The sequence below is a fragment of the Scyliorhinus torazame genome, chromosome 7 (assembly GCF_047496885.1).
Source record: "Scyliorhinus torazame isolate Kashiwa2021f chromosome 7, sScyTor2.1, whole genome shotgun sequence".
In the NCBI taxonomy this organism is placed as follows: domain Eukaryota; kingdom Metazoa; phylum Chordata; class Chondrichthyes; order Carcharhiniformes; family Scyliorhinidae; genus Scyliorhinus; species Scyliorhinus torazame.
The window spans coordinates 36,152,632-36,173,289 of record NC_092713.1 but is presented as its reverse complement, the minus strand read 5'-3'; the positions used below and the strand labels follow the sequence as shown (position 1 = coordinate 36,173,289).

The 20,658-nt window shown below is 54.2% G+C and overlaps 1 protein-coding gene and 1 long non-coding RNA gene across 2 annotated transcripts in view; one reads left to right on the top strand and one right to left on the bottom strand.

The window, feature by feature from the left end:
• hccsb (holocytochrome c synthase b) overlaps positions 1-16,836 on the bottom strand; it is a 65,823-nt gene extending 48,987 nt beyond the window's left edge. Inside the window, exon 1 of the mRNA XM_072510551.1 lies at positions 16,731-16,836. The gene's annotated coding sequence lies outside the window, so the exon portion shown is untranslated. The remainder of the gene's footprint in view (positions 1-16,730) is intronic.
• A 35-nt stretch (positions 16,837-16,871) lies between these two features.
• The window catches only part of LOC140426148 (uncharacterized), a 165,656-nt gene continuing 161,869 nt past the window's right edge, over positions 16,872-20,658 (top strand). The window contains exon 1 of the long non-coding RNA XR_011948137.1: positions 16,872-17,187. This is a non-coding gene — a long non-coding RNA (uncharacterized lncRNA). The remainder of the gene's footprint in view (positions 17,188-20,658) is intronic.

Sequence of the window (20,658 nt, the reverse complement as noted above, 5' to 3'; positions counted from 1 at the left end):
GAGGCCAGACTGACAGGGAAAGAAATTTGGAGATCAACATTTGGTGCCGAAAACCGGGATTTCTCTGGGCGATCCTGATCCAACTGCGAAATCAGAATTAGACTGATTATGAACAGGAGGACGGGAACAAAGGGCCCTCAATGTAGAAATGGAAAACGACCAGCATTGATTGTTCCCCTCTTCTTATCGTCTGATTAGTCTGGTCACTCGCGGTTGGCACAGAAAGACCGCCTCGACGAAATCACAGGTCAGTCTGGGGATTAGCACTTTAATTGATGGGATTTCATATTGTTGTTTCGGCTTGGGTTAGGGTTTTGGGCTGATGGGACTTTAAATAATAAAGGTTCAGTCTATTATCAGGGTTCAGAGGCTGATGTGACTTAAATAATAAAGGTTCAGTCTATTATCAGGGTTCAGAGGCTGATGTGACTTAAATAATAAAGGTTCAGTCTATTATCAGGGTTCAGAGGCTGATGTGACTTAAATAATAAAGGTTCAGTCTATTATCAGGGTTCAGAGGCTGATGTGACTTAATTAATGAAGGTTCAGTCCAGTATAACTGTTTTTAAATCTGAAGATGGTTCAACTCTATGTGTGAGTGTTTTAAATATATAGTTGATTAAGCTAAAATTGTCTCCTTGGACTGTAAAGTTCCGAGGTCTAGTTGAGATTGTGAGGTTGAAGCAGAAGTCTCTCAAAGGGTTAACAGCAGCAGGCGGAGTTGAAAACAGACAGTGCTTCTCACTCAGGCCTTGAGATAACAGCACCAGTCTGCAGTGTAATCGGATACCTTTCCTTTGAGTCAGTGAACACCAGCAAAGTTACGTTTTGAATTAATTAAAGGAAACCAGTGGGTTATTATTTTCGAAAGCAATTGATTGAAATTGCCAGAATCTTAAATTTTACTTACTTGAAATAAGGTTTATCTCATTTTATTTGGAGATTAATAGAAACTTAAAGAAGATCATGGACACCATTTTAAAAAGTGTCAATCTGGAGATGATAATTGATTTTGCTAATACTTATGATAGTTGATTTTGCTAATACTTATGTGTATGTAACAGAAAAAAAACTTGTTAAAAGAAAAATTGTTAAGATAAAGAAATAATTAAGTTGTAAATGTTATACAAGTTTGTGTTAAGCAAATTGTAAATTTAGTTCTGAGTTGAGATCAGAGCTAAGCTTGCAAGTTGCAGTAATTCAATTTGAATTTTCAAACATTTTTAAGTTTTAAAAAAAAAGAGAGCAAATAGAGAAAAGAAGGACACAGTTCTTGAATGCGTTGAATAGCACATTTCAAAGGCCCATAAATCTTTCTGTTATCTTAGACCTAAAACCTAGGAAGATTGACGAGCCATAGGAATGTCTGGGGCGTTTTAATGAAATCTACCGGGGGCAGTCAGGCGATTTGCTGTATCAAAATGGTCAGAATTCCCCTCAATACTGTGCTATGTTAATGCATTGCCTACCACCTTCTGTGGTTACTGCTGTGAAATGTAATAACATGAATTGGACAGAGAACGACCCTTCCCAGATGGCAAGGGCAGTCAGATTTTACTGGAAGGAGGGTGTAGGCCAAGAAGGAGGCTCAGTTACAAAGGTTAAGACTGAGTATGTAATGAAAAAGGATGATCTGCGATCCCAACAAGCGGCAGAAATGGTAGTTTACCAGCAGGAGCTCCAATATAGTGACTTTGGGTGGGTGGATCAGCGAAGAGGAGGATGAGACAACAGTGCTATATTTCTATCACCCCCCAGTGGTGGACGTTAGACATTGAACAGTCACTGCATCACGTTACCCTGGCCTATGACAGAACTGGACGAAACAGGGAGTTGGAGGACAAATACCAGCCATTACTTGAGACCGAATGGCCAGTCAAGGTTACAGCCACAGTCACGGGAAAAGAAGGTACAGCCGATTTTGTTACAATACCACCACATTTATGGCAACAGTCAGCTTCGGTAAGCCCTCATATTACACGTCAGGTCCATGACCAGTACTATGCCAGGGATATGGGGCGAATGGTCAGCATCTTACCGCAGCTCGTCAGAATAGGTATGAGATATACCTTTTGAACAATCCACGTCTGACATTTAAATACTGTACCACTATCAATCCAGCCTGTTTTCTTAGTGGTCCCCCTGTCCATGAAGACGCACCTGGCCACGACTGTTTAGCCTTGATTCAGGAAACTACCACAATAAGGGGCGATTTGAGTGACATTTCGTCAGAACAACCTGACATGATTATGTGTGGTCAAATATCCCACCGGGGTTTAGTTAATGACCTACTGCAGGCCCTCCTTCTGCCAGCGCAGATTTCCGTTATTAAATGCGCTGCCCACACGAATGGTACAACCCCAGTTGACGTTGGTAATGAACGAGCAGATTGTGCAGCGCGCACAGCCGCACAAATTCAGCAAGTGATGGTGCCTAAAATGTTAAGTCAGACTAAACGATCTACTATGAATGTGTCTGCTTCTGACAAGCCAATGCCAGACGTCATAAGGTTACAGGAGGACGCTCCTGAGAGTGATAAACAAATGTGGAAACGGTTAGGTTGTACATATGATTCTGTTTCCTCTTTATGGACCACGCCTGCACATCAGACTTGTATGTCTGATGTACTGGCTTTATGGGTCATCGAATGTGTACACTTTGCAACTCATTGTGGGGCTCGAGGGACTAGTGATTTGTTGCTGGACACTTGGTGGCACCCTAAAATGCAGGGGTTGGCCCAAAGTATCAGTAATCGGTGTTTGATTTGTCAGCAATATAACACCGGAAAAGGTATCCCTTGTGGGAAGGGGCAAACCCCGTTGCCCAGTGGTCCCTTTGAGACGCTCCAAATGGATTACATTGAGTTGGAAAGGTGTCAATGTTACAAATATGTTTTGGTCATTGTGGATGTGTTCAGCAGATGGGTTGAGGCGTATCCGACTATCTATAGTAAAGCTGTTACTGTGGTTAAAGTCTTGATGAGGGAAATCATTCCCCGGTACGGTATACCAGCTCAGTTAAGTTCTGATAATGGGCCTCATTTTACTGGACAAATTAACAAGGAGTTTTGCTCCCAGTTGGGCATACGCCAGCAGTTACACTGTGCTTACAGACCGCAGGCAGCCGGGGTGGTTGAGAGACACAATCAGACCCTCAAAACTAAATTGGCTAACTTAAGAGCAGACACGGGACTGACATGGCTTAAGTTGCTCCCCGTTGCCCTCTTCCAGCTGCGGGTTACACCTGCGGGACCAGCCCGGCTCTCTCCCGCCGAGATTCTTTATGGCAGGCCTCTTAGAATTCCTTGGAGCCTGCAGGTTCCCAGACGGGTTCAGTTTCATCAGATGACTGAAGAAATGACCACCTATGTTCTAGCCTTTACGCAAGTGCTCAAGGAACTCCATGGCCCAGTCCGTGCGGCTCACCAGCCATTGCCCCAGTACCTAGCTCACTTTCAGTCCAGCCCGGTAGTTATGTCATGGTCAAAAATTGGACTAGGAAGGGGTCGGAGCCGCGATGGGACGGGCCCTTCCAAGTTCTCCTTACCACCCCCACAGCAGTTAAAGTGGAGGGGCGAAGTGCTTGGGTCCACCTACATCACTGTAAATTGAGTCCATCTCCACTACTGTAAAAGGTCGGATACTAACCTGCCTCCCTTCTCCAGTGCTATTTTACAGGTGTGGAGCATGATGGAGTGGCTACGCATCGTCTGTCTGATATTTGGCCTCACTTCGCTTGGCGTGTTATTGGCGATGGACATGGAAAAGGGGAATATTATGTATCTGTGTAGCCCCAACCAATCTACAAGGATACATCACCTATGCAAAGGTGATGTTCTTCACTGCCCCCATATACGAGGACATGGTATCGACTCATGGAAGGTCATCAAAGTTAAGGAGAATGCGGGAGTCATGAAGCAGCTGCACCGGTCCCGGCGATGGGAAGGGAACATTATATGGACATTGCCTTGTTTTTGGAATACATGTAAATTTGATTTTGGATGTGTTAAAAGTGGTACAATAAATGTAACATCAGGCTGTCAGAAGAGTGTAGGAAGAGACCATGAGAAAGAGAAAGGGACTAGAGAGAGGACGGGGCGTGTGAGAAGGGAAGTACAGCTAGAACGTAGGTTACCGGGAGATGCACTTAAGTTAATTAAAGGCCAAACTGAGGAAAACCCGGGTAGTATGAATCTCTTCTACCAGATTTACCACCGTCTGTATGGCCAGGGACGGGTTGTCTGCTACCCAAACCCCGCAGCGGTGTCTAGGTTATTTTCTGTTTCACCGCTTTGGGGCACTCCCCAAACGGTGGTTCATTGTCAGCGTTCCGAGCCATTGCCCGAGCAAGTCACTCTTCCTTACGATCCGGATTCAGCACCACCGGCTATTTGCCTTCCCCTTCCTCGGGGTAATCCCCACTCACAGTACGATAGGCTGCGACGGTGGAGGGCGTACATACCTAGCCACTTCACTCCCAATAGGGATTCCCGGTCGTACGAGAATTGCTTCAGCAGTGAAGGGTACGGCTGTTTGCTGGTAGAGGTGGACAAATATAACATGTCTGTTTCCCACCTGTACGGACAGGAGGTGCCATATCACCCAGGCGTCTGGCCAATGCGTTTGTTATAACACCACTTGCGTTCCATTGAACGCTGGCCTCCAGCTCCTTTGTGGCTGGGCGAATGTCTCGCATATCACTGTTGGGAATAGGGCTTTCTGCATTGCTGGGCGGCCCGAATGGGCATTTCAAAATTGGATAAACTGGGCTACTGGGAGGTCCTTACGCAACCGATATACTGATTGTGATGCTAGTCTCCACACGGAACAAGGATACTACTTTTTATTTAATGGTACGGCGACCAACGTTTTGTCACCCCATTTCCCCGCCGAATTGCTATAGGGACTCTAGTCCCTACCACAGTCCCCTGCCCTTCGGCGTGGAACCTGCATAATCAGTTAGCACGCCGGGCAGTCTCTGCTGAATTTTGCGAGAACTGGAAAAAACCTCAGGTTCTTGCACCCAACCGGGGCCACTCAGCCGGGTGGGGCATTCTGAGCGTATTGACACTGGGAGGTGTGGGGGGTTCCTTGGCTGTTAGTGATCGGAATTATTTTATTTGCGGCCTTACCATCTTGGGAAATGAAACCTTGGGAGCCCTCGGGGCAATAACCAAGGAGTTGTCTCAGCTACGGTTGTTTGCAATGCAGAACCGGTATGCTCTTGACTATCTTCTGGCCCGTGAGGGTGGGGTATGCGCCATAGTACAGGGCAAGTGGATCATGGGTGTTCAGGACTTGACCGCTAACATTACTACATTTATGGATCGCATACGGGATCACTTGGACGGGATGCAGGATCCTGGCTCTTGGGGTAACTGGGGATTTGGAGGATGGAAGGACTGGTTGATAAATATGGCCATGTATCTAGTGGTAGCTATCGGCTGCATCTTTGTGGGCCTGGCCATCCTTAAATGTGTGATGGGTAGAATGCGGGGTGCACTAGATCAGATCACCGCCCCAATCACCGAGAAAAAAAATTTAACTGTTAAAATCCATGAGGGTGAGGCAGATGAAGGGGGGCTAAGACAGGAATTGGAAATGCAGCGACGGATCTTTTTAGATGAGGAACCGTAGCTATAGATTGGATAGTTCGGTTATCATGGAATGATAAAAGGAGGGAATGACGAATGTGATATAAAATAGTTACTTTAGAGTTACTAGTTAATGTAATGTAGAAATAAGCCACTTTGATTCTTGCAGTTAGGGACAAAGGAATTTGAGACCGCATGGAAAAAGCAGGAAGAGGTGTGTCTATGAGAGTGATGCTTCATTGATAGGGGCCAGAGAAAGGGATTGGAAGTGAGCCAATCAGAATAGATCGAACAGGTCAGGAGGGACATAGGCTGACCTATGTCCGTCGAGTATGTGAAACTTGATACCATTTGAATTGATTTTGCAGAGATCCCTTTGTCTTTTAGTTCAGTCGTTTTCTGGAATGTAAGAAGCTGGATGTCTCTTACATTTCTGTAAGATGATTCAAGCTTGCAAGCTAAATAAATAACTTCTGTTTACGTGCGAATCCGTCTCAACTTTTATTGAGGCCAGACTGACAGGGAAAGAAATTTGGAGATCAACACTCTCATTACATACTTGATTTTTCCAAGTGTAAAAACTCCATCAGAACGCTTAACCATGCCGCGGCACTGGGCAGGGCTGAAGACTTCCAACCAAACAGAACCCGCCTTCGGGCTATTCAGGAAGCACAGGCAAGATCAATCGCCTTCGCCCCTGTCTGCAACTCCGGTAAATCTGAAATCCCAAACATAGGGCATGGTTCCAAATCAACCCCAAGAATTCCCGACTTGGTGCTGAAGAAGGAGACCCAGAGGCTCACAAGTTTAGTAGAGGACCAGAACATATATGTATGATGCGCTGGGCTCCAAGAGCACTGCTCGCACCTATCTTCTACATTCGAGAAAAACCCATTCTTGACAAATGTGCCCTATGCACCACCTTAAACTGAATCAGTCCGAGCCTAGCACACAAGGAGGTAGAGTGACTCGATAGAGATTCTCCGCCAAAATCAGCAGGAGGTTATCCCACTTATTTCGGTCAGCCTTCACCGCCTTAACCAGGTCCCCGCAATTTAACTTCTGTAGCGAGGCCCCATCATGGGTCACCCGGACTCCCGGAAGCTGGACCTGGCCAAGCAAAAAGACAATTTTCCCAGATCAGCTCCCCTCACTGGGAGATTTATCAGAAAGCATGCGCTTTTATCCAAGTTCAATTTATACCCGAGAAGGAGCCAAACCTCCCAAGCAGCTTCATTATCTCCTCTGCTCTGGAGAGAAGGTCTATCACATGCAGCAACAGATCGTCCACATACAATGACACCCTATTCTCCTCACCCACCCTCTCTATCCTCTTTAGGGCTGCAAAGTAGCAGTCGTTAACACTGCTGCCAGAGACCCGGGTTCAATTCCGATCTTGGGTGACCGTGTGGAGTTTGCACATCCTCCTAGTGTCTGCGTGGGTTTCCTCCTACAACCCAAAGATGCATGACTGGCCATGAGGGAGGCCATGGGGGGGGGGGGGGGGAAAGAGATCAAGGGGGGGGGGGAAGAGAAATCATGGGGGGGGGGGGGGGGGAGGAGAGATCATGGGGGGGCGGGGGGAAAGAGAGATCTTGGGGGGGGGGGAAGAGATCATGGGGGGGGGGGGGAAGAGATCATGGGGGGGGGGAGAAGAGATCATGGGGGGGGAGAGATATCATGGGGGGGGGAAGAGAGAGATCATGGGGGGGGGGGGAAGAGAGATCATGGGGGGGGGGGGAAGAGAGAGATCATGGGGAGGGGAGAGATCATGGGGGAGAGAGAGATCATGGGGGAGAGAGAGATCATGGGGGAGAGAGAGATCATGGGGGAGAGAGAGATCATGGGGGAGAGAGAGATCATGGGGGAGAGAGAGATCATGGGGGAGAGAGAGATCATGGGGGAGAGAGAGATCATGGGGGAGAGAGAGATCATGGGGGAGAGAGAGATCATGGGGGGGGGAAGAGAGATCATGGGGGGGGGAAGAGAGAGATCATGGGGGGGGGGAAGAGAGATCATGGGGGGGGGGGGGAAGAGAGATCATGGGGGGGGAAAAGAGAGAGATCATGGGGGGGGGGAAGAGAGAGATCATGGGGGGGGGGAAGAGAGAGATCATGGGGGGGGGGAGAGAGAGATCATGGGGGGGGGGAAGAGAGGGATCATGGGGAGGGGAGAGATCATGGGGGAGAGAGAGATCATGGGGGAGAGAGAGATCATGGGGGAGAGAGAGATCATGGGGGAGAGAGAGATCATGGGGGAGAGAGAGATCATGGGGGGGGGAAGAGAGATCATGGGGGGGAGAGAGAGATCATGGGGGGGAGAGAGAGATCATGGGGGGGAGAGAGAGATCATGGGGGGGAGAGAGAGATCATGGGGGGGGAGAGATCATGGGGGGGGAGAGATCATGGGGGGGGAGAGAGAGATCATGGGGGGGAGAGAGAGATCATGGGGGGGGGAGAGATCATGGGGGGGGGAGAGATCATGGGGGGGAGAGATCATGGGGGGGGGAGATCATGGGGGGGGGAGATCATGGGGGGGGAGATCATGGGGGGGAGAGATCATGGGGGGGGAGAGATCATGGGGGGGGAGAGATCATGGGGGGGGAGAGATCATGGGGGGGAGAGATCATGGGGGGGGAGAGATCATGGGGGGGGAGAGATCATGGGGGGGGGAGAGATCATGGGGGGGGGAGAGATCATGGGGGGGAGAGATCATGGGGGGGAGAGATCATGGGGGGGGAGAGATCATGGGGGGGGAGAGATCATGGGGGGAGAGATCATGGGGGGGAGAGATCATGGGGGGGAGAGATCATGGGGGGGAGAGATCATGGGGGGGAGAGATCATGGGGGGGAGAGATCATGGGGGGGAGAGATCATGGGGGGGAGAGATCATGGGGGGGAGAGATCATGGGGGGGAGAGATCATGGGGGGGAGAGATCATGGGGGGGGAGAGATCATGGGGGGGGAGAGATCATGGGGGGGGAGAGATCATGGGGGGGGAGAGATCATGGGGGGGGAGAGATCATGGGGGGGAGAGATCATGGGGGGGAGAGATCATGGGGGGGAGAGATCATGGGGGGGAGAGATCATGGGGGGGAGAGATCATGGGGGGGAGAGATCATGGGGGGGAGAGATCATGGGGGGGAGAGATCATGGGGGGGAGAGATCATGGGGGGGAGAGATCATGGGGGGGAGAGATCATGGGGGGGAGAGATCATGGGGGGGAGAGATCATGGGGGGGAGAGATCATGGGGGGGAGAGATCATGGGGGGGAGAGATCATGGGGGGGAGAGATCATGGGGGGGAGAGATCATGGGGGGGAGAGATCATGGGGGGGGGAGAGATCATGGGGGGGGAGAGATCATGGGGGGGGAGAGATCATGGGGGGGGAGAGATCATGGGGGGGGAGAGATCATGGGGGGGGAGAGATCATGGGGGGGGAGAGATCATGGGGGGGGAGAGATCATGGGGGGGGAGAGATCATGGGGGGGGAGAGATCATGGGGGGGGAGAGATCATGGGGGGGGAGAGATCATGGGGGGGGAGAGATCATGGGGGGGAGAGATCATGGGGGGGGAGAGATCATGGGGGGGGAGAGATCATGGGGGGGGAGAGATCATGGGGGGGGGAGAGATCATGGGGGGGAGAGATCATGGGGGGGGAGAGATCATGGGGGGGAGAGATCATGGGGGGGAGAGATCATGGGGGGGAGAGATCATGGGGGGGAGAGATCATGGGGGGGAGAGATCATGGGGGGGAGAGATCATGGGGGGGAGAGATCATGGGGGGGAGAGATCATGGGGGGGAGAGATCATGGGGGGGAGAGATCATGGGGGGGAGAGATCATGGGGGGGAGAGATCATGGGGGGGAGAGATCATGGGGGGGAGAGATCATGGGGGGGAGAGATCATGGGGGGGGAGAGATCATGGGGGGGAGAGATCATGGGGCGGAGAGATCATGGGGGCGAGAGATCATGGGGGCGAGAGATCATGGGGGGGAGAGATCATGGGGAGGAGAGATCATGGGGGGGAGAGATCATGGGGGGGAGAGATCATGGGGGGGAGAGATCATGGGGGGGAGAGATCATGGGGGGGAGAGATCATGGGGGGGAGAGATCATGGGGGGGAGAGATCATGGGGGGGAGAGATCATGGGGGGGGAGAGATCATGGGGGGGAGAGATCATGGGGGGGAGAGATCATGGGGGGGAGAGATCATGGGGGGGGGGGGAGAGAGATCATGGGGGGGGGGGGAGAGAGATCATGGGGGGGGGGAAGAGATCATGGGGGGGGGGAGAGATCATGGGGGGGGGGAGAGATCATGGGGGGGGGAAGAGAGGGATCATGGGGAGGGGAGAGAGAGAGATCATGGGGGAGAGAGAGATCATGGGGGAGAGAGAGATCATGGGGGAGAGAGAGATCATGGGGGGGGGGGAAGAGAGATCATGGGGGGGGGAAGAGAGATCATGGGGGGGGGGGAAGAGAGATCATGGGGGGGGGGAAGAGAGATCATGGGGGGGAGAGAGAGATCATGGGGGGGGGGGGGAGAGATCATGGGGGGGGGGAGAGATCATGGGGGGGGGGAAGAGATCATGGGGGGAGAGAGAGATCATGGGGGGGGGAGAGATCATGGGGGGGGGGAGAGATCATGGGGGGGGGAGAGATCATGGGGGGGAGAGATCATGGGGGGGGAGAGATCATGGGGGGGGAGAGATCATGGGGGGGGAGAGATCATGGGGGGGGGGAGAGATCATGGGGGAGAGATCATGGGGGGGGGGAGAGATCATGGGGGGGAGAGATCATGGGGGGGAGAGATCATGGGGGGGAGAGATCATGGGGGGGAGAGATCATGGGGGGGGGGGAAGAGAGATCATGGGGGGGGGGAAGAGAGATCATGGGGGGGGAGAGAGAGATCATGGGGGGGGGGGAGAGATCATGGGGGGGGGGGAGAGATCATGGGGGGGGGGAAGAGATCATGGGGGGAGAGAGAGATCATGGGGGGGGGGAGAGATCATGGGGGGGGGGAGAGATCATGGGGGGGGGAGAGATCATGGGGGGGGGAAGAGAGATCATGGGGGGGGGAAGAGAGATCATGGGGGGGGGGAAGAGAGATCATGGTGGGGGGGAAGAGAGATCATGGGGGGGGAGAGAGAGATCATGGGGGGGGGGAGAGATCATGGGGGGGGGGGAGAGATCATGGGGGGGGGGGAAGAGATCATGGGGGGAGAGAGAGATCATGGGGGGGGGAGAGATCATGGGGGGGGGGGAGAGATCATGGGGGGGGGAGAGATCATGGGGGGGAGAGATCATGGGGGGGGAGAGATCATGGGGGGGGAGAGATCATGGGGGGGGAGAGATCATGGGGGGGGGAAGAGATCATGGGGGGGGGGAGAGATCATGGGGGAGAGATCATGGGGGGGGGGAGAGATCATGGGGGAGAGATCATGGGGGGGGGGAGAGATCATGGGGGGGAGAGATCATGGGGGGGAGAGATCATGGGGGGGAGAGATCATGGGGGGGAGAGATCATGGGGGGGGGGGAAGAGAGATCATGGGGGGGAGAGATCATGGGGGGGGAGAGATCATGGAGGGGGAGAGATCATGGGGGGGGAGAGATCATGGGGGGGGGAGAGATCATGGGGGGGGAGAGATCATGGGGGGGGAGAGATCATGGGGGGGGAGAGATCATGGGGGGGGAGAGATCATGGGGGGGGAGAGATCATGGGGGGGGAGAGATCATGGGGGGGGAGAGATCATGGGGGGGAGAGATCATGGGGGGGGAGAGATCATGGGGGGGGAGAGATCATGGGGGGGGAGAGATCATGGGGGGGGGAGAGATCATGGGGGGGAGAGATCATGGGGGGGGAGAGATCATGGGGGGGAGAGATCATGGGGGGGAGAGATCATGGGGGGGAGAGATCATGGGGGGGAGAGATCATGGGGGGGAGAGATCATGGGGGGGAGAGATCATGGGGGGGAGAGATCATGGGGGGGAGAGATCATGGGGGGGAGAGATCATGGGGGGGAGAGATCATGGGGGGAGAGATCATGGGGGGGAGAGATCATGGGGGGGAGAGATCATGGGGGGGAGAGATCATGGGGGGGGAGAGATCATGGGGGGGAGAGATCATGGGGCGGAGAGATCATGGGGGCGAGAGATCATGGGGGCGAGAGATCATGGGGGGGAGAGATCATGGGGAGGAGAGATCATGGGGGGGAGAGATCATGGGGGGGAGAGATCATGGGGGGGAGAGATCATGGGGGGGAGAGATCATGGGGGGGAGAGATCATGGGGGGGAGAGATCATGGGGGGAGAGATCATGGGGGGGAGAGATCATGGGGGGGGAGAGATCATGGGGGGGAGAGATCATGGGGGGGAGAGATCATGGGGGGGAGAGATCATGGGGGGGGGGGGAGAGAGATCATGGGGGGGGGGAAGAGATCATGGGGGGGGGGAGAGATCATGGGGGGGGGGAGAGATCATGGGGGGGGGAAGAGAGGGATCATGGGGAGGGGAGAGAGAGAGATCATGGGGGAGAGAGAGATCATGGGGGAGAGAGAGATCATGGGGGAGAGAGAGATCATGGGGGGGGGGGAAGAGAGATCATGGGGGGGGGAAGAGAGATCATGGGGGGGGGGAAGAGAGATCATGGGGGGGGGGAAGAGAGATCATGGGGGGGAGAGAGAGATCATGGGGGGGGGGGAGAGATCATGGGGGGGGGGAGAGATCATGGGGGGGGGGAAGAGATCATGGGGGGAGAGAGAGATCATGGGGGGGGGAGAGATCATGGGGGGGGGAGAGATCATGGGGGGGGGAGAGATCATGGGGGGGAGAGATCATGGGGGGGGAGAGATCATGGGGGGGGAGAGATCATGGGGGGGGAGAGATCATGGGGGGGGAGAGATCATGGGGGGGGGGAGAGATCATGGGGGAGAGATCATGGGGGGGGGGAGAGATCATGGGGGGGAGAGATCATGGGGGGGAGAGATCATGGGGGGGAGAGATCATGGGGGGGAGAGATCATGGGGGGGGGGAAGAGAGATCATGGGGGGGGGGAAGAGAGATCATGGGGGGGGAGAGAGAGATCATGGGGGGGGGGAGAGATCATGGGGGGGGGGGGAGAGATCATGGGGGGGGGGAAGAGATCATGGGGGGAGAGAGAGATCATGGGGGGGGGAGAGATCATGGGGGGGGGGAGAGATCATGGGGGGGGGAGAGATCATGGGGGGGGGAAGAGAGATCATGGGGGGGGGGAAGAGAGATCATGGGGGGGGGAAGAGAGATCATGGTGGGGGGGAAGAGAGATCATGGGGGGGGAGAGAGAGATCATGGGGGGGGGGGAGAGATCATGGGGGGGGGGAGAGATCATGGGGGGGGGGGAGAGATCATGGGGGGGGGGGAAGAGATCATGGGGGGAGAGAGAGATCATGGGGGGGGGAGAGATCATGGGGGGGGGGGAGAGATCATGGGGGGGGGAGAGATCATGGGGGGGAGAGATCATGGGGGGGGAGAGATCATGGGGGGGGAGAGATCATGGGGGGGGGAAGAGATCATGGGGGGGGGAGAGATCATGGGGGAGAGATCATGGGGGGGGGGAGAGATCATGGGGGGGGGAGAGATCATGGGGGAGAGATCATGGGGGGGGGGGGGAGAGATCATGGGGGGGGGAGAGATCATGGGGGGGGGAGAGATCATGGGGTGGAAGAGAGATCATGGGGTGGAAGAGAGATCATGGGGTGGAAGAGAGATCATGGGGTGGAAGAGAGATCATGGGGTGGAAGAGAGATCATGGGGTGGAAGAGAGATCATGGGGTGGAAGAGAGATCATGGGGTGGAAGAGAGATCATGGGGTGGAAGAGAGATCATGGGGTGGAAGAGAGATCATGGGGTGGAAGAGAGATCATGGGGTGGAAGAGAGATCATGGGGTGGAAGAGAGATCATGGGGTGGAAGAGAGATCATGGGGTGGAAGAGAGATCATGGGGTGGAAGAGAGATCATGGGGTGGAAGAGAGATCATGGGGTGGAAGAGAGATCATGGGGTGGAAGAGAGATCATGGGGTGGAAGAGAGATCATGGGGTGGAAGAGAGATCATGGGGTGGAAGAGAGATCATGGGGTGGAAGAGAGATCATGGGGTGGAAGAGAGATCATGGGGTGGAAGAGAGATCATGGGGTGGAAGAGAGATCATGGGGTGGAAGAGAGATCATGGGGTGGAAGAGAGATCATGGGGTGGAAGAGAGATCATGGGGTGGAAGAGAGATCATGGGGTGGAAGAGAGATCATGGGGTGGAAGAGAGATCATGGGGTGGAAGAGAGATCATGGGGTGGAAGAGAGATCATGGGGTGGAAGAGAGATCATGGGGTGGAAGAGAGATCATGGGGTGGAAGAGAGATCATGGGGTGGAAGAGAGATCATGGGGTGGAAGAGAGATCATGGGGTGGAAGAGAGATCATGGGGTGGAAGAGAGATCATGGGGTGGAAGAGAGATCATGGGGTGGAAGAGAGATCATGGGGTGGAAGAGAGATCATGGGGTGGAAGAGAGATCATGGGGTGGAAGAGAGATCATGGGGTGGAAGAGAGATCATGGGGTGGAAGAGAGATCATGGGGTGGAAGAGAGATCATGGGGGGGGGGAAGAGAGATCATGGGGGGGGGGAAGAGAGATCATGGGGGGGGGGAAGAGAGATCATGGGGGGGGGGAAGAGAGATCATGGGGGGGGGGAAGAGAGATCATGGGGGGGGGAAGAGAGATCATGGGGGGGGGAAGAGAGATCATGGGGGGGGGGGGAGAGAGATCATGGGGGGGGGAAGAGAGATCATGGGGGGGGGGGAAGAGAGATCATGGGGGGGGGGAAGAGAGATCATGGGGGGGGGGAAGAGAGATCATGGGGGGGGGAGAGAGATCATGGGGGGGGAGAGAGATCATGGGGGGGGGGGAGAGAGATCATGGGGGGGGGGAGAGAAAGAGAGATCATTGGGGGGGGGAAAGAGAGATCATGGGGGGGGGGAAGAGAGATCATGGGGGGGGAGAGAAAGAGAGATCATGGGGGGGGGAGAGAAAGAGAGATCATGGGGGGGAGAGAAAGAGAGATCATGGGGGGGGGGGAAAGAGAGATCATGGGGGGGGGGGGAAAGAGAGATCATGGGGGGGGGGTAAAGAGAGATCATGGGGGGGGAAGAGAGATCATGGGAGGGGGGGAAAGAGAGATCATGGGGGGGGAAAGAGAGATCATGGGGGGGGAAAGAGAGATCATGGGGGGGGAAAGAGAGATCATGGGGGGGGAAAGAGAGATCATGGGGGGGGAAAGAGAGATCATGGGGGGGGAAAGAGAGATCATGGGGGGGGGAAAGAGAGATCATGGGGGGGGAAAGAGAGATCATGGGGGGGGAAAGAGAGATCATGGGGGGGGAAAGAGAGATCATGGGGGGGGGAAAGAGAGATCATGGGGGGGGAAAGAGAGATCATGGGGGGGGGGAAGAGAGATCATGGGGGGGGGGGAAAGAGAGATCATGGGGGGGGGGGAAGAGAGATCATGGGGGGGGGAAGAGAGATCATGGGGGGGGGAAAGAGAGATCATGGGGGGGGGAAAGAGAGATTATGGGGGGGGGATGAGAGATCATGAGGGGGGGGAAGAGAGATCATGAGGGGGGGAAGAGAGATCATGAGGGGGGGAAGAGAGATCATGGGGGGGAAGAGAGATCATGGGGGGGGAAGAGAGATCATGGGGGGGGAAGAGAGATCATGGGGGGGGAAGAGAGATCATGGGGGGGTAAGAGAGATCATGGGGGGGGTAAGAGAGATCATGGGGGGGGGTAAGAGAGATCATGGGGGGGTAAGAGAGATCATGGGGGGGTAAGAGAGATCATGGGGGGGGTAAGAGAGATCATGGGGGGGGGAAGAGAGATCATGGGGGGGGGAAGAGAGATCATGGGGGGGGGAAGAGAGATCATGGGGGGGGGAAGAGAGATCATGGGGGGGGAAGAGAGATCATGGGGGGGGGAAGAGAGATCATGGGGGGGGAAGAGAGATCATGGGGGGGGAAGAGAGATCATGGGGGGGGGAAGAGAGATCATGGGGGGGGGAAGAGAGATCATGGGGGGGGGAAGAGAGATCATGGGGGGGGGAAGAGAGATCATGGGGGGGGGAAGAGAGATCATGGGGGGGGGAAGAGAGATCATGGGGGGGGGAAGAGAGATCATGGGGGGGGGAAGAGAGATCATGGGGGGGGGAAGAGAGATCATGGGGGGGGGAAGAGAGATCATGGGGGGGGGAAGAGAGATCATGGGGGGGGGGAAGAGAGATCATGGGGGGGGAAGAGAGATCATGGGGGGGGAAGAGAGATCATGGGGGGGGAAGAGAGATCATGGGGGGGGGAAGAGAGATCACGGGGGGGGAAGAGAGATCATGGGGGGGAAGAGAGATCATGGGGGGGGGAGAGAGATCATGGGGGGGGGAGAGAGATCATGGGGGGGGGGGGAGAGAGATCATGGGGGGGGGGGAGAGAGATCATGGGGGGGGGGGGGGAGAGAGATCATGGGGGGGGGGGAGAGAGATCATGGGGGGGGGGAAGAGAGATCATGGGGGGGTGGAAGAGAGATCATGGGGGGGTGGGGAAGAGAGAGATCATGGGGGGGGGGGGGAAGAGAGAGATCATGGGGGGGGGGAAGAGAGATCATGGGGGGGGAAAAGAGAGATCATGGGGGGGGGGGAAGAGAGATCATGGGGGGGGGAAGAGAGATCATGGGGGGGGAAGAGAGATCATGGGGGGGGGAAGAGAGATCATGGGGGGGGGGGGAAGAGAGATCATGGGGGGGGGGGGAAAGAGAGATCATGGGGGGGGGGGGGGGGGGGAAAGAGAGATCATGGGGGGGGGGGGGGGGGGGAAGAGAGAGATCATTGGTGGGGGGGGGCGGGGAGATCATCGGATCGGGCCGAGCCGGGGAAGGAGCCGCGCCGGGCCGGGGAAGGAGCCGCGCTGGGCCGGGGAAGGAGCCGCGCCGGGCCGGGGAAGGAGCCGCGCCGGGCCGGGGAAGGAGCCGCGCCGGGCCGGGGAAGGAGCCGCGCCGGGCCGGGGAAGGAGCCGCGCTGGACCTGGCCTGGCCGGGGGAGCCGAGCCGCGGCGGGGGAAGGCCTCTTACCCTATCCCCGCTCCCGCTACCGCCGCCGCTCCTGGAAGCCTCGGTGCTGAAGGTGAAGGGCAGCACCACAATCCCCCGCACCGCTGGGAGACTACTTTCCACTGACGTCACAGGCTGCCCTCAGGCCCCGCCCACTTCCTGTCTCCAGCAAACCCAGTCTCCAGCCTCAATGTATCAGCCTCAAAGTACCAGCAATAATCTTTATTGTATTATTTATCCCCTAACCCAATAACCCCTCCTTACCTTTTTGGACACTAAGGGCAATTTATCATGGCCAATCCACCGAACCTGCACAACTTTGGACTGGGAGGAAACCGGAGCACCCGGAGGAAACCCACGCAGACACGGGGAGAACGTGCAAATTCTGCACAGACAGTGACCCAGAGGGGAAATCGAACCTGGGACCCTGGCGCTGTGAAACCACTGTGCTATCCACTTGTGCTACCGTGCTGCCCAGGTACCAGTTACTGTGAAAATCCCCTTGTCGCCACATCGTCCGGCGCCTGTTTGGGTAAACGGAGGGAGAATTCAGAATGCCCAATTCACCTAACAAGCAAGTCTTTCGGGACTTGTGGGAGGAAATCCACACAGACACGGGAAAAACGTGCAGACTCCGCACAGTGTGCAGGAATCGAACCCGGGGGGGACGGACTTCCGGTGGCGCGTGCGAGCAGAGCGGTCGCACTGGAGAGGGGCTCCTGCCGGTCGGTGGCATTGTGCCGTTTTCCGGAAGTTCCCCTGTAGTTGCGCCGGTCGCGATTTCTTCGGCCGTTGGTGCCTGAGGGACGGGTGCCGGTTCGGGCAGGTTTGGAGGTGGTGGGGACCCCCCACCCCGCGTGACTGGAGGAGCAGGGGCATCTAGCTCGAAGCAAGCGGCGGGGGAGGAGCGAAGCCTGAGGCGAGGCCTGAATCCAGCACAGATGTAGAGGGGGAGCAGCGCATACGGGGTGGGTCCCCCCGCTGAAAATGCATGTTTGGGATGTTTGAAGTCCGGTCCCAGGAGAAGAGATGTTTTGAACTGTGATTTTTGAAATGCTTTTATTTATTTTTTTAAAAAGTTTTTGAAATTATTAATCAGGTACTCTAAATTTTTTTTTTTTTAAATAAAAACCTTGTACCTAAAGCAGTATGCAGAATAAAGTCAATGAGCTGACGGCACAAATGGAGACAAATGGATATGATTTGGTGGGGATCACTGAAACATGGTTGCAGGAGGACCAGGACTGGGAGTTAATGTCCGATGGTACTCAAGGATCGACAGGATAGAACAGGAGGTGGAGTTGCTTGATTGGTTAAAGATAACTTCAAGGCTGTATTAAGAAATTTATATTGGCACTAAAGGCCAAGATGTTGAATCGACATGGGTGGAAATAAAAAACAAAGGAAAAAAATTCCTTCATACGAGTAATTTACAGGCCCCCCCGAGCAATACTTGCAAAATGGGTCATAGTATAAACCATGAAATAATGAGGGCTTGTGAGAATGGCACAACACGTGCCACCGGAGGTCCCCCCCCCCCCGGATCGATTCCTGCACACTGGGAGGGTTTAAACTAATTTGGCAGGTGTAGTACCCTCAATAACGACACAAGAGTGTGGAATGGTAAATGCAGGCTTTAATAAGCAGAGAACTAGCCAGCTACAGAGACATGTGCTTACTGAGTGCAGCCTACACAGCGTCACCTTATATACGGCTCCCTGGTGGGCGGAGTCCCGCAGGGTTCCAAACCCGGTCTTAAAGGGGCATCACCTACATGGTGTTAAGGGTACATTAACCATTCATCACACCAGGGGAATGGGAACCGGATTTATAGTCCAGCAACTAAGGTAGCCGACGTTTCAGGACGTCAAAGCGTGTAGTGAGGCAGTGGGGAAGGTAATGCTGGCAAAGGAGAGTACTTGCAGGCACGCAGGTGGGTTGAAGTGTGTATACTTCAACGCAAGAAGCATCAGGAATAAGGGTGGGTGAACTTAAGGAATGGACTGGTACTTGGGACTACAATTTTGTGGCCATCATGGAAAATTGGATAGAAGAGGGGCAGAAATGGTTGTTGGAGATTCCTGGTTATAGATGAAATGAAATGAAAATCACTTGTCACGGGTAGGCTTCGAATGAAGTTACTGTGAAAAGCCCCTAGTCGCCACTTCCGGCGGCTGTTCGGGGAGGCTGGTACTGGAATTGAACCGTGCTGCCGGCCTGCCTTGGTCTGCTTTAAAAGCCAGCTATTTAGCTCTGTGCTAAACCAGCCCCTCACAAGGGGAGGAGAGCTAAGAGAGTGCATAAAAGATCTTTGGGCGGGTAGGATCAAGGAAAACCCCAAGGCCTTTTACACATGTGAGAAATATAAGATGTTTCAATAAGGGTTAGGGAGGAGGAGGGGGGGGGGGGTGGCATTGTTAATTAGAGATAGTATAACAGCTGCAGAAAGGCAGTTCGAGGAGGATCTGCCTACTGAGGTAGTATGGGTTGAAGTCAGAAATAGAAAAGGAGCAGTCACCTTGTTGGGAGTTTTCTATAGGCCCCCCAATAGCAGCAGAGATGTGGAGGAACAGATTGGAAACAGATTTTGGAAAGGTGCAGAAGTCACAGGGTAGTAGTCATGGGTGACTTCAACTTCCCAAATATTGAGTGGAAACTCTTTAGATCAAATAGTTTGGATGGAGTGGTGTTTGTGCAGTGTGTCCAGGAAGCTTTTCTAACACAGTATGTAGATTGTCCGACCAGAGGAGAGGCCATATTGGATTTGGTACTTGGGTAATGAACCAGGACAAGTGATAGATTTGTTAGTGGGGGAGCATTTTGGAGATAGTGACCACAATTCTGTGACTTTCACTTTAATAATGGAGAGGGATAGATGTGTGCAACAGGGCAAGGTTTACAATTGGGGGAAGGGTAAATACGATGCTGTCAGACAAGAACTGAAGTGCATAAGTTGGGAACATAGGCTGTCAGGGAAGGACACAATTGAAATGTGGAACTTGTTCAAGGAACATACTACGTGTTCTTGATATGTATGTCCCTGTCAGGCAGGGAAGAGATGGTCGAGTGAGGGAACCATGGTTGACAAGAGAGGTTGAATGTCTTGTTCAGAGGAAGGAGACTTACGTAAGGCTAAGGAAACAAGGTTCAGACAGGATGCTGGAGGGATACAAGATAGCCAGTAGGGAACTGAAGAAAGCGATTAGGAGAGCTAAGAGAGGGCATGAAAAATCTTTGGCGGGTAGGATCAAGGAAAACCCCAAGGCCTTTTACACATATGTGAGAAATATGAGAATGACTAGAGCGAGGGTAGGTCCGATCGAGGGACAGTAGCGGGAGATTGTGTACTGAGTCGGAAGAGATCGGAGAGGTCTTGAACGGGTACTTTTCTTCAGTATGTACGAATGAGAGGGGCCATATTGTTGGAGAGGACAGTGTGAAACAGACTGGTAAGCTCGAGGAGATACTTGTTAGGAAGGAAGATGCCTCACAAGTTTTATTGAATTCTTTAAACAGGTGACAAAGCACTTGGATGAAGGTAAAGCAGTGGATTTAGTGTATATGGATTTTAGTAAGGCATTTGATAAGGTTCGCCATGGTAGGCTTATGCAGAAAGTAAAGAGGCATGAGATAGTGGGAAATTTGGCCAGTTGGATAATGAACTGGCTAACCGATAGCAGTCAGAGAGTGGTGGTGGATGGCAAATATTCAGCCTGGAGCCCAGCTACCAGTGGCGTACCGCAGGGATCAGTTTCTGGATTCTCTGCTGTTTGTGATTTTCATTAATGACTTGGATGAGGGAGTTGAAGGGTGGGTCAGTAAATTTACAAAGATTGGTGGGAGTTGTGGATAGTGAGGAGGGCTGTTGTCGGCTGCAAAGAGACATAGATAGGATGCAGAGATGGGCTGAGAAGTGGCAGATGGAGTTTAACCCCTGGAAAGTGTGAGG